Below are 13,299 nucleotides of genomic sequence, written 5' to 3' on the forward strand. Positions count from 1 at the left end.
TGTGCAGTAATGGAGTAAACTTAGGTGCACTGTTGCAGGATTCATGAAAACTCTTTTCCCTATTCCGTATCTACATACTATATTCTTATTTATTTAACCGATCTGTTTCCATGCTACCTTTCATGTAAACATCACAAGGTACATTAAAATAGCATTAAGTCTTACTTGCAGAATAAAATAGCAAGCCAACAGTAGTCCAAAACAAGCATGTTACTGTCAACTAGCATGACAATGTCGCAAAGGACAAAGAGAAAGCATTTCAACAGATGTTAGTATGCCATCGTTGTCAGCACCAGCCTTAATTTAGAAGGGAGGTTATTTCAAGGAAAAGATGCCACAGCCCCAAAGGCCCTCCCTCTGGTTGCTGCCAAGCAGATCCCACCTACCAGGGCCACTAGAGCAAGTTCATCCACACACACTCCCCACCAGAAAATCAAAAATATTCTTGCACAAACATGAGTTGCCAAATGCCATTGCCTTGACTTGCTGCTGCTGCTGCTGCTGCTTATATAGTTATGGCTTTACCAACAACTCTTTAGAACAATGCAATGAAATGACACCATCTTTTGCAGAGCTGTGATTTCAATGGATTGTTCTAGAAGTTGTTAAGTGGTTTTTTTAATAAACAAACAAACAAAACAAAACATGAAGGGGAATTTCCAGCAGCTTGCACCTGTGTGAAGAAACAAAACATAAAGAAATCTTACAGTGTCTGGCTTTTAGGTTATATTTGGTCTGGTGATGTCATCAAGTAGGCTGTCCTCTTTCTGGAATCAAGTTGCAAACCTTCTCCTCAACTGTAATTAGAGCTAAGCAGCGGTGTCAGGGAGCAGGATTTGTTCAGGCTTATCGCTTGCCTGCTGTCTCTTAGCACCAAACATCACAAAAGCACCGTGGTGAAATGAAGGAATTATTTATGTATAGATATGTACTTTCACATCTAGTGCCTAAATGCTGTCATGGGCTATAATCTTATAACCAAGGTAAGCATTAAAGGGTCTCTATAGCACACAGATTATAGCACTTTTTTGCCATTTTAGAACATTGCAATGATGTGTCAAAGGAAATAATTTGGGCAATGGGGAGAGAAACACCCAGGGACTGGGATACAGCTGTAGTTTTCTGAATACCAGTCAGCAAACAGATACAGGTAGGTAAATAATACCTGATGCAATAGCATGGGAGTCGACTGTGCTTCAGAAGTGGCAATAGCTGTAGGAGAGGAAGGCAGAATCTGAACAGTCTAACCGAAGCATTTCTTGATTCTTGTCTCCAGAGTTCTTTGATTCAGTTGAAAGGAAAGCTATTAAACTATATTAACACAATATAATTTAGTTCTGCTCGGGTTGCTGTCGTCTGCCACTCTACCACCACCTAGCAGCTTGTTAAAAATATGTAGTGCCTTCCTTTGTTTGTAGAGCCTCTTCTGAATTTGAGAAGCACTTGAGAATCCTGGATTGGCTCTCAGCATGGGGGCTCTTGGTTTCGTGTGGGAAATTTGGAGGCTGGTAAGATAAGGTGAGGCAAGTATATGTACTTTTTTGTCATGCTGGGTTGTAGGGAGAGGAGAGGTTATTGATGGTGCCTTGATTATTCATTTGCCAGAGTAACGATTAAACATGCTTTCATCCATATGGTGTCATATGCTTAATCTGTTTCAAAAAGTAGATACCTGAAGCCAGACAGAGAGTCTTGTCTGTCTACTGAAGAAGTCCATTAAGTACTGGAAATTTTACTTTCATTTTTCGCATATCAGTTTTAAACGCATGTTGATTAAGGCAAGGTGGATGGAGTTAACCTTTAGATTGCCAACATTTTACACTGCCTGCTCATTTGCCCTTCAGCAACAGGCAGACACAATGGAATCTGCGCTGGCAAAACTTCTCACCTCCATTTTTTACAGGCATGCAAAATATGGTGAGCTTTTCTTACCAGTTTTCTGTGTGTCACACTGATGTTAAAGGCACACACCTTAACCCTTAATTTGAAAAAAACAAACCCAAAAAATAGAAAAGGAGAAGGGACCATCTGTAAGCAAGTGTCAAGCTGGGTTTGGCAACCCAGAATGCTGTGGAGAATGGAAGCGCACCAGGTCCTGCCGATAAGCCTACATATGTTAATATTGTTCTCACCATTTTGGAGGGGGTGAATTTGCTGCACCGCTCCTCCCCTGGAAGAAGAGGAGAGGTGGTATCTCCCTAGGGGCGATTTCACCCGATGGGGAGAGGTGGTGACAGGCTATTTAAGCTTGCTCTGCCCAGCACCCTTTCCTTTATTCAGCACTCACTCTCCCACCCTTTTGCAGTGTGGACCTACAGGCTACTCATTTGTTTTCCATGGGCTGAGTAGGATTTTTTTTCGGGGGGGGGAGACCCTAATTGGCTCTGGGTCTTCTCTTTTTGCCTACTCCATACTGCTGGCTGATGTTTGTTGCAGTGCTGTTTCTTCTCTTTGGCTAATTGGTGCATAATCCGGGCAGGTGAGAGGGTTTCAGGAAGAATGGAACACTTAACTGAGTCAGGGTTGGGTTGTGGGTGTCCCTGAGTCACTGTTGTCGGGTATGTCCTGTGGGTGCTGGAGGTGCCCTTTGGCCTGACGGACACATTGGGGCAAATGTTGGCCAATGGGGCTACAGTGGGCCTGTTGGGCTCTTATACCCAAGGTCCACACAGTGGGGAGGAAGGAATCTTAGGAAGCCTTGCTGCATGCACACAGTGCTACTTGCCCAGGCCACAGGGGTAAAAATTATCCCCATCTGTTAATGAACACCTGCCTGGACTTAAGTTGATTAGGTTACATTGGTTGAATCTGACTAGTTAATTTGTTCTGCAGATCCTCAAGTTGTTATAACCTATTCTTCCATATTTGAATGTCTTGACTCTTCTTCCTGGTGTGCTGGCAAATTGTGGTTGTCTTTCTAAAACATGTAGCAGCTCTGAATGGTGCCTGTTATGTATATCTTGATATACAGAACTCCGTATATGGAGTGGGGAGTGGGATCTGAACATGCAAAGCTGCCTTAGTTAGACCATTGGTTCATGGCTAGGTAACTGATAGCAGCTGGCTTTCCCCAACTTTAGACAGAAGATCCAGACCTGCTGCCTAGATGCTTTAACTGGAGGTGCTTGCAACTGCCCCTGGAACTTTCTGCTTGCAAGGTTAATGGTGTTAATAGTGGTGCTAATGACTTCAGATATATGTGTGGCCTTACTGTGCATTTTCAGGGAGCAATCTGTGTGGGCTTCCTGCCTAGTTGAATAAATTGGCTTGTTTGCTTTAGAAGTCTGCAAAATCAGATTTTCAAAGAAACAAATGTGTCTGTGCTACTTCATTATAGGAGTAAATTATACTTGTACAGCAGCCATCATATATCTTCTAAAAATAGTGAGGACTGATTCTTAATTTATGTAATTGCTTAAGCTTTGACAAAGAGCCAATTCTAATAAGCACACATTTATATTATTAGCATGCTGGAGCTAGAAAGAGCTTCTTTTCCTTGTGATTATAAATATTGAAAAGGAAGTAAGTGCAACAGTGTCAGATGTCAAAACAGCCCATGTCAAAACGAAAGCCATATACGTGTAAGGAAATAAATGTGAAATATACTTTTAGCATCTGCTTGCACAAAACAATAATAAGTGACTGACAGCCACATTCAATGAAATAACAGTTCTTGCTGCATTTGAAATGCTAGCTTCATGTTGGCCAAGAATTTCCTTGTCAGCTTCTTATACATACATATGTAACATCAGTGAAAGATGAACAGAGTGTTTGAGAAAGCTTGAGAAAGTATTGAGAGGTGTGTGTTTCTGGATTTCTGATTATATGTACTTCAAAATAGACCCAAGGAGGATTGGTAAAAAACAAAACAAAAAAACCTCTCTTCATTAGTAAAGCAGTGGTTGTGATCCAGAACTCTGAGGTGATAATAAGTGTCATGTTTCCTCTTGTCTATGAAAAGGCATGGAATCGTCTTTTTCAGACTGATGTGCTGACTGAAAAGCTGCCGTTTACAAGGAACTCAAATGATAAATTATGGGTGGGTGGCCATGTTGCACATAAGGTAAAGGTAAAGGGATCCCTGACCATTAGATCCAGTTGTGACCGACTCTGAGGTTGCGGCGCTCATCTCGCTTTATTGGCCGAGGGAGCCGGCGTACAGCTTCCGGGTCATGTGACCAGCATGACTAAGTCGCTTCTGGCGAACCAGAGCAGCACATGGAAACGCCGTTTACCTTCCCGCCAGAGCGGTACCTATTTATCTACTTGCACTTTGACATACTTTCAAACAGCTAGGTTGGCAGGAGCAGGGACCGAGCAACGGGAGCTCACCCTGTCGCGGGGATTCGAACCGCCGACCTTCTGATCGGCAAGTCCTAGGCTCTGTGGTTTAACCCACAGCACCATCCGCGTCCCATATGTTGCAACATAAGAAACAACAAAAGGAAAAAAGCTTTGTGGCACTTTAAAATATTGACAGCTTTATTGTGAAAACTTTTGCCACAGTGTCAAAAAAAAGTTGCCATCTCTTAATAATCTCAGCTACAGATTAATTAAACCTATGTTCCTTGGATTTGGTAGTGTGGTACATTGTGAAGCGAGGGGGCCTACATTAAGCGTGTGAAGACTGTTTAAGCAAGTTGCTTGGTTTTGTTGACTGAATTCTTCAAGCAGTCATGTAGTAACGCTGAGGGGAACTGGTGTCAGGTTGAGGGAGTTTGGGAATGGGTAAAATAGGAACAAAGAAGTCAAAGTGAGAAAATGGCCTTCATTTTCTTTTAAAAATTTAAGGAAGGTCATGCTGGATCTCACTAGATTAGGCCACGTTTAACATCCTAGTTTAGCATCACTAGATTAGGTCAAGTTTAGCATCCTGCTTCCACAATAAACCAGTCAAATGCTTCCAGAAAGCTTACATGTTTGGCAGAAAGATAACTGCCTCCTCTATTGTTTGTCCTCCCCCCTTCCCCTGCTCCTACCACCAGCCACTGGTACCCAATATGTACATTGCCACTAACCCCAGAAGCTTCACTTAGCTATCACAAATACTATCAACCCTACATGAATTAACCCTTTCTAAAGTCAGTGGCCATCTCCACATCTTGTAGCAGCAAATTCTACACTGGACTTCCTAGCAGTTACAGCTTGTACCAAGCAGAGGATGCTGCTACACCTGCCAAGCCAGAACTAGTTTGTCTCTACCTGGCTAATCACAGTGGGGTAGGCATAACCTAGAGTGATGTCATTAGTCAATTATTATTGTGGTAAAGAGTACTTCTTCAGCTCTCCTAAACCTTTGGCCCTTCAAATGTTGATTGATTCGGTTTTTTTAACAGTTCAGTATTTAAACTCATTCAGTACTATTCTCTATGGAAGGACAACGGTGGAAACAAAAATGAACTTTATTTGGCTTAAAAGAAAAATGCTTCCTTTGGTGCAGCGATACCTATATACTCATCCTTAAAATACAGTGGTACCTCGGGTTAAGAACTTAATTCGTTCCGGAGGTCCGTTCTTAACCTGAAACTGTTCTTAACCTGAAGCACCACTTTAGCTAATGGGGCCTCCTGCTGCCGCCACACCGCCGGAGTACGATTTCTGTTCTTATCCTGAAGCAAAGTTGTCAGGGAACTGCCATCGGAAGGAAGGGAAGTGAAAGGGCTCACACAGGTTGGGAGAGACTCAGCAGCTGAAGAGGGAACCAGTAGGGGGAGAGGAGCTGAGCTGAGGGAAAGGGAGCTGGAGGGATGGCTCAGAGACACTTCCAGCGAAAACAGTGGGGAGGTTTCAGGACCTCCTGTAGGGACACCCACTCCTCGCCGGAAACTGTCACGCAGAGAGTCCAGAAGACGTGTTTCCGTTAAGGAGCTTTTATGTTGGAAGCGATTCCGAAAGCAACCACTGTCGGAATCTGCCAGCGACTGACGGAGCCATGTTTAAGGGGCTCCGTTACAGACAGAGGTTTGCAAACTTGACCAAACTCTGAGGGACTAGGATTTTACACACAAGCAGCTCATCGTCCCATCACAGCATTCCGACAGTCTTCGTGAGCAGCTTGTGCAGGAGAAGGCATCATGAGCAACCCAGCCGGAACCGGAGAAGCAGGAGCTGGAGCGGGTCCAAGCCTGGAAGAAAGGTACCGGGTGTTGGAGGTCCAGCTAGCGCTGCAGACGGCGAGGCTTGAGGAGAGGAGGGCTCAGGATGCAGACAAAAAGGGGAAAGACACCCAGCTTGTCAGAAAGGTACCAGGATTGGTGCAGAAGTTTGGGGGGGAGCCCAAAGACTATCATGGCTTTCGGACAGAGATGCAATATGCCCTCAATCTGCAGTTTGATGAATTCCCTGACGAGGAATCACGAGTGGCTTTCGTGATTGGGCATCTTGAAAAGGGGGCGAGAGACTGGGTTAGACCCCTGATGGCAGCGAATAGTGACGTCCTAAAGGACACGATGAAGTTCTTTCGCGCCATGGATCTGATGTTTTCCAGCGATATTGAACAGGGAGTGGTCCGCAGACAGTTAATGGCTTGCAAACAGGGGAGCCGATCTGTCCGTGAGTACTGGACTGAGTTCACCATGTTGATCCATAAATTGGGGTGGGATCTATCGGCGGAACCCATTCAAATGCTCTTTGAAGAAGGGCTTTCTTCGGCTGTGAAAGACGAACTTTCCCGGGCGCCCAGGGCGGAGTCTATGGACCAGCTGACCAAATCAGCGCTGACCATAGGAGCGCGCCAGGAGGCGAGAGCATTGGAGAGGCGGGAAGGGAAGGGGGAACGTTGGAAGGAGTTCCGCATTCCAGACATTCCAGAGCCAACTTTCCCGCCGGCAGAGCCGATGGAAATCGGAACAGCGCGCGCGCGCGCAGTTTCAAAGCCCAGTGAGGGGGGAAAGAAGGAGGGAAAAGGCGCCCGGAAATGCTATCTCTGCCAACAGCCAGGTCACTTTGCCAGAGTCTGCCCCCAGAGGAAGGAATGGCAAGGGATGGTAGGAGCTGTGGAGGGAAGAGAGGAAGAAATACCGAAGCAAGTAAAAGCCAACGCCTGGCTGCCACCGTCGGGGCACAGCAGCCAGGCCAAAGAGCAGTGAAAGTGCCCACGCCAGAACCTCCTAAACCCGCCCTAGTGATAGAAGTGGCGCTAGAGCTGCCAAACGGACACCCTCTAAAGATAAAGGCGCTGTTGGACTCAGGCAGCTCCTGCAATTTCATGAGCAAAGAGTTTGCAGCTGAACACCAGATACAGACGATCCCTTTAAGCAACCCCCTGCAGGTGACCACGATCGATGGCAGGGAGCTGTTGGGAGGAGAAGTCAGCTTGCAGACCGTCCCAATGATAATGAAGGTGGCAAGGCACACCGAACTGATAGCGTTTAATGTGGCCACCTTGGGAGGAGCTCCCATTATATTGGGGATGAGCTGGCTAGCGTTACATGATCCGCTGGTGGGCTGGCATCAGAGAGTGGTTTCTTTTGGTTCAGCACATTGCTTAGAACACTGCAAAGAGGGAAAGGGTTTGGCAGGGGCCCAAGCCACCCTAGCAGGGACTGAAGTAACGGAGAACGTGAAGGTACCACGACAATACGCAGATCTCCGCGACGTCTTCAGCGAAAGGGAAGCTGACCAACTACCCCCGCATAGACCCTTTGACTGTCAAATCAATTTACTCCCTGGGGCACAGCTCCCTGTAGGCAAGCTGTACGCCATGTCAGACAGAGAGATGCAGGAGCTAAGAGAGTTCATTGACAAGAACCTGAAGAGAGGGTTCATCAGAGAGTCCAGGGCGGTGGGGGGCAGCCCAGTGTTTTTTGTGGATAAAAAAAACACGAACAAGCCGAGGCTTGTGTGTGACTTCAGGGCCTTAAATGCAGTGTCAGAACCAGTGGCTTTCCCTATGCCCAGGATTGACGACATTTTGACAAGGGTCAGGAAGGGAAAGATTTTTACTAAACTGGACCTAAGGGGGGCGTACAACCTGATACGAATAAGGAAGGGGGATGAATGGAAAACCACCATGTTCACCCCTTTGGGGGCATTTGAATATTTAGTTATGCCCTTCGGCCTACAAGGAGGCTCCGCGTGCTTTCAATCGTTTATGAACCATGTCCTGGGGCCTTTGCTTTACAAGAATTGTGTGGCCTTCTTAGACGACGTGTTGGTGTATTCTGAGAATGAGGAGCAGCATGTGAGAGACGTCAGAGAAGTGTTGAGCAGGCTGCAAGCCAACCAGCTGTGGGTGAAACTGGAGAAGTGTCAGTTTCATACCAAGGAGGTGGAATTCCTGGGGTATCGCCTGTCAGACAAGGGATTGGCCATGGATCCCGGCAAGGTCCAGGCGGTGCTGGAATGGAAAACACCCAAAACAAGGAAGGATGTGCAGAGGTTCCTAGGATTTGGGAACTTCTATCGTAAGTTCATCCGAAACTTTGCCCACCTGACGGCGCCCATTATGGACTGTCTCAGCAGTAAGAAGAAGTTCGTTTGGACTGAGGAGGCGGAGCGAGCATTTGAGGAACTAAAAAGGGCCTTCGCCTCGGAACAACAACTCCTGCATGTGGATTTACAAAAACCGATGAGAGTGGAAACTGACGCATCAGACAGAGCTATTGGGGCGGTGCTTCTGCAGCCAGGGAAGGAGGAGTCAGAGTGGAGACCGTGTGCCTTTTTTTCGCGAAAGCTGAACAAATCCGAGAGGAACTACACGGTGTATGACCGAGAACTACTAGCCATTCATGAGGCGTTCCGGAGATGGAGGCACCTGCTAATTGGCGCACAACATAAGGTGCAAGTGTGCACTGACCACAAGAACCTAGAGTATTGGAGGACGGCACGAGTGCTCAACCAACGGCAAGTGAGATGGGCCCAGGAGTTCTCCAAATTTAACTTTGAGATTTGTTACGTGCCAGGCCCAGAGAACATTAGGGCGGACGCTCTCTCACGCAAACCTGAATATTTGGAGGGGGAGGGAGCACCCGAAGAGAGACATGTCATTCCAGAGGACCGCTGGGTGTGTGGGGCGGCATTGGTGGGACAAAGAGAACTGGTAGAGGAAACAGAGAATGATGAATACGCCCAGAATAAGCTCAGAGGTCTTAGGGGTGAGGGAGAGGAACCAGGGGGTTTCGAGGAAAGAAATGGAGCTTTGTATTACAAAGGGGCACTGTATATCCCTGAAGGAGACTTAAGGGGGAGGGTACTCAAGCAGTTGCACGACAGCCCCACGGCGGGGCATTTTGGACAACACAAAACCATGTGGTTGGTCACCAGGGAATTTTGGTGGCCTAAGGTGAGGGAAGATGTACGGGAGTATGTAAGAGGGTGTGAGCAATGCCAGCGAGCCAAAGGGGAGAGGCGGGCACCGGCGGGGCTATTAGAACCCTTACCAACCCCAGAACGACCTTGGGAGGCAGTGTCGATAGATTTTATGACTGATCTGCCGAAGTCCAAGGGGAAAACAGCCATCATGGTGGTGGTAGACCTACTAACAAAGATGTGCCACTTTGTAGCCTGCTCGCATGCAGTCACGGCGGAAGAGACAGCGAAGTTATTTGTAGAACACATTTTTAGGTTGCACGGGGTGCCATTGAGGGTGGTCTCAGACCGAGGAAAACAATTTACTTCCAGGTTCTGGAGGAAGCTCATGAGCTTACTGCAGGTGGAGGTCAACTTTTCGACTGCCCGGCACCCTGAAACCAACGGGCAGGCGGAAAGAGCAAACGGGGTCCTCCAGCAATACCTGAGGTGTTATGTCAATGACAGAGAGAATGACTGGGTAGAAAAGTTGGCGCTGGCGGAATTTGCCTACAACAATGCCGAGAATGTGTCCACAGGGATGAGCCCCTTCTTGGCTAATTATGGGTGTCATCCCAGGGCTTTCCCAGGGGGAGAAGGGGAGAGATGGGGTGTCCCGGCAGCCGAGCATTTTGTAGAAGAAATGGAAGCAATCCATCGTCAGCTCCAACTCAACTTAGAAAGGGCGAAGGAAGAATACAAGAGGCAGGCAGACAAGAACCGAAGGGAAGGTGAAACCATAAGGGTGGGAGATAGGGTGTGGCTGTCAACCCAAGGGTTGCCGTTCAAAGGAGGTTGTAAGAAATTAAGACCCAGGAGATTGGGTCCCTTTGAGGTCATTCAACAGGTCAACCCAGTGGCTTTCAGGCTCCGGTTACCCAACCACATGAAACTGCACCCAGTATTTCACAGGTCGTTACTGTCACCGTATGAGGGGGGACGAGAAGGGATGGCCACTCGGGGACCGGTCATAGAAGAAAGGGAATGCAGCAGCCATGTGGCAGAAATCCTCGACGCCAGATGGAAGGGGGATCAGGTGGAGTATTTGGTAGCGTGGGAAGGAGAACCGGAGTCAGAAAACACTTGGGTAATGGCAGAAGATATCAATGACGAGGTATTGATAGAAACGTTCCATCAAAGGTTCCCAAGGAAACCTCAGCCTGTGGAGAGGTTCCGGAGGGAATACTTTGGGACCACCGATGAGGAGGAGGAGTTGGAAGGATTCTCGGAATCGGAAGGGGAAGGGGAGATGGACTCTGAGGAGGAGGAGTACTTCGAGACCAGGAACCGCAACAGGTGGAGAGAAGTGTTCGGGACATCGGAAGATGAAGGAAGTTCATTCCGGGGTTTTGCCTCCTCACCGCCCGTAGAGGAGGGGGCGAGAGGGGATGAAGGGGGCCCTGGAGGGGAGGTGGATGTCAGGGAACTGCCATCGGAAGGAAGGGAAGTGAAAGGGCTCACACAGGTTGGGAGAGACTCAGCAGCTGAAGAGGGAACCAGTAGGGGGAGAGGAGCTGAGCTGAGGGAAAGGGAGCTGGAGGGATGGCTCAGAGACACTTCCAGCGAAAACAGTGGGGAGGTTTCAGGACCTCCTGTAGGGACACCCACTCCTCGCCGGAAACTGTCACGCAGAGAGTCCAGAAGACGTGTTTCCGTTAAGGAGCTTTTATGTTGGAAGCGATTCCGAAAGCAACCACTGTCGGAATCTGCCAGCGACTGACGGAGCCATGTTTAAGGGGCTCCGTTACAGACAGAGGTTTGCAAACTTGACCAAACTCTGAGGGACTAGGATTTTACACACAAGCAGCTCATCGTCCCATCACAAAAGTTCTTAACCAGAGGTACTATTTCTGGGTTAGCGGAGTCTGTAACCTGAAGCGTATGTAACCCAAGGTACCACTGTAATAACCTGAGTTATGGTATAAGCATGTTTTACAGGGCTTACAAGATTTTGATAGAGAATTAGTAAAGTCTACCCGGTACTGTAAATCTTTAAAGGGTTGTATGTTGAATTTTGACATAACAATGTTGTTAAAGTTTTGCTTGGGGGTTTTTTGGTAGTTTTTTATTTTTTAAAGGAAAACAAAAACATTAATTTCCTGCTTACTCTCCAGTGCTGGTACTTGAGAGGTTTAAAGGGAGAGAATAATGTGAGTAAAATAATATGAAAGTGTATGGTGAGCCCATAACCTTAAAGAAATGCAACCAAACCTAGACCTTCATAGGGGGTACATTGCTTGAGTGACCTGATATTTCCTTCTGAAATGGCAGGACTTAAAAAAAAGAGAGAAGGGGGGTTATCGCTTTTTTCACGCACCACTCTCCCAAGTTCTTGTAACTGAATTTCCCCCAAATTCAAGGTGTTGCTCATAAAGAAAATAAGGCTGCAATCCTAACCACATTTACTTTGGAGCAGTAGTGGAGCAACAAGGGGAATATTGCTTTGTTTCCCAGGCTTTGGAACACAGTGCTTCACTCCCACTCACCAGGAGAGAGAGGAGAAGGCCCAAGGCAGCACATTGTGGTTGCAGATGATTGTCTGATTGGGTCTGCCACTGTGCCCACACCTGTTGAGCTCCCAGCTGCCATGTCCCACCCCCCACCAGTAAGCAGAAGCTGGGAGAGCACTCGCACCCTGCTGGTCACTACTAATTTCAATAGGAGCTATTCTTGGTAGACAGGGCTAGAATTGCACTATTAACAGAAACAAACCGGACAACGACTCTGGGAACATATAGAAAACAGTGAGAAAGAATTCCGGAGACTTTATGGGTACTGTTTTCTTCTGACTCCAAGGTGCCTCTCCTTTGGGGAAAAATAAATTCCAAGGACAGCTGTAACAAGAGACTGCAGAATGAGAGATGGAAGTTTGACTGTGATTTAGTGTTTGAAGAAGGCTTTTCAATGCTTGGTTTATCCAAAATTTAGCACTTTTTAAGTTCTCCACTAGTTCAGTGGGAAAGTTTGTTGTGAGAAGTAATTCTCTTCATAAAGCATTTAGTTTTTACATTGTAATCAATAATGATCTTTTGTAAAGTGCCGTGCAATTGGCAGTGATCCTGACTTTGCTACCACTGCTGGGAGCGTCCCTGCAATGGAACTTCCCTGAGGGGGCTGCTCTGGCCCGCAGAAGTGGGGAGGGAACTTTTACTGCTTCCCCCTGCAGCACCCAAAAAATCTAATGCCTTTCTGTTGTCAAAACCAATCCCGCATATAGTTATCCTTGTGCTGTTAGTTGAAGGATCAGGATACCCTTTTATCTTGTGAAGTAATGGAACTAACTGAATTGAAGCTTGTGAAACTAATTTCATTGAAGCTTATGAAAGTAATTTCAGGATCTTAAACCAAAGTTAAAGGATTTTTAATGGAAACAAACCTTCCTATTTTAAACATGACTATAATCATTCTGATACATTTTCATCATTTTCCATGGCATTTCATGCATTTTGTGCATTGAAGTCCAGAATCTGTTAGGGTCACCTTTCTTCCTTTAGATCTGCGTTGTAATGTGAGAGCTTTTAAAAGCAAGCAGATGTTTGATGTAATGTCTACGAGATAGCCCAGTTTTGAGCACATGGGTACAGAAGAATTAATGGGTGCTCAGATCTTTCCCATCTGCAACACCTTTTCCATTTCAGTTCAGTTGGTTTGGCTAGTTGGTTGCTAAGGCAACTTTCAATGAATGCCCAGAGTGGCTTGCAAAATTAAACTTATAATAAAGTAAATTGCCCACAATATAAAATAAGAGTTTAAAATTGGAAGAAATCAAATCAGACAAAACTCTTCATGAAAACCGATATGCAGAATATTAAAAAGCATGGGAAAATAAAAAGGTTTGTACCTGGCACCAAAATAACACCAAGGAAAGTAGGATCCACAGCTGGGGTGACACCACCAATTGGGCCCTTCGTCCTCCTGTTGGATAGCATAGCTCCATGTACACAAAGACCACAACCCTTTTCACACATACTTAGAAATAAGTCCCCAATAATTTTAATGGATAATTTTATT

The 13,299-nt window shown here is 46.5% G+C and overlaps 1 protein-coding gene across 8 annotated transcripts in view; it reads left to right on the top strand.

Moving 5' to 3' along the window:
- The window catches only part of ZNF385B (zinc finger protein 385B), a 190,421-nt gene that overhangs the window by 99,570 nt on the left and 77,552 nt on the right, over positions 1-13,299 (top strand). The window contains exon 1 of one of the 8 annotated variants that reach the window (XM_080971333.1): positions 864-983. The exons of 6 other annotated variants lie outside the window; for them this stretch is intronic. The gene's annotated coding sequence lies outside the window, so the exon portion shown is untranslated. Of the gene's footprint in view, positions 1-863; positions 984-2,338; positions 2,480-13,299 lie in introns of those variants that run through there. One more of the 8 variants, XM_080971334.1, reaches the window with a different exon arrangement.

The sequence above is a fragment of the Podarcis pityusensis genome (assembly GCF_964106645.2).
Source record: "Podarcis pityusensis genome assembly, chromosome: 1".
Lineage (NCBI taxonomy): Eukaryota > Metazoa > Chordata > Lepidosauria > Squamata > Lacertidae > Podarcis > Podarcis pityusensis.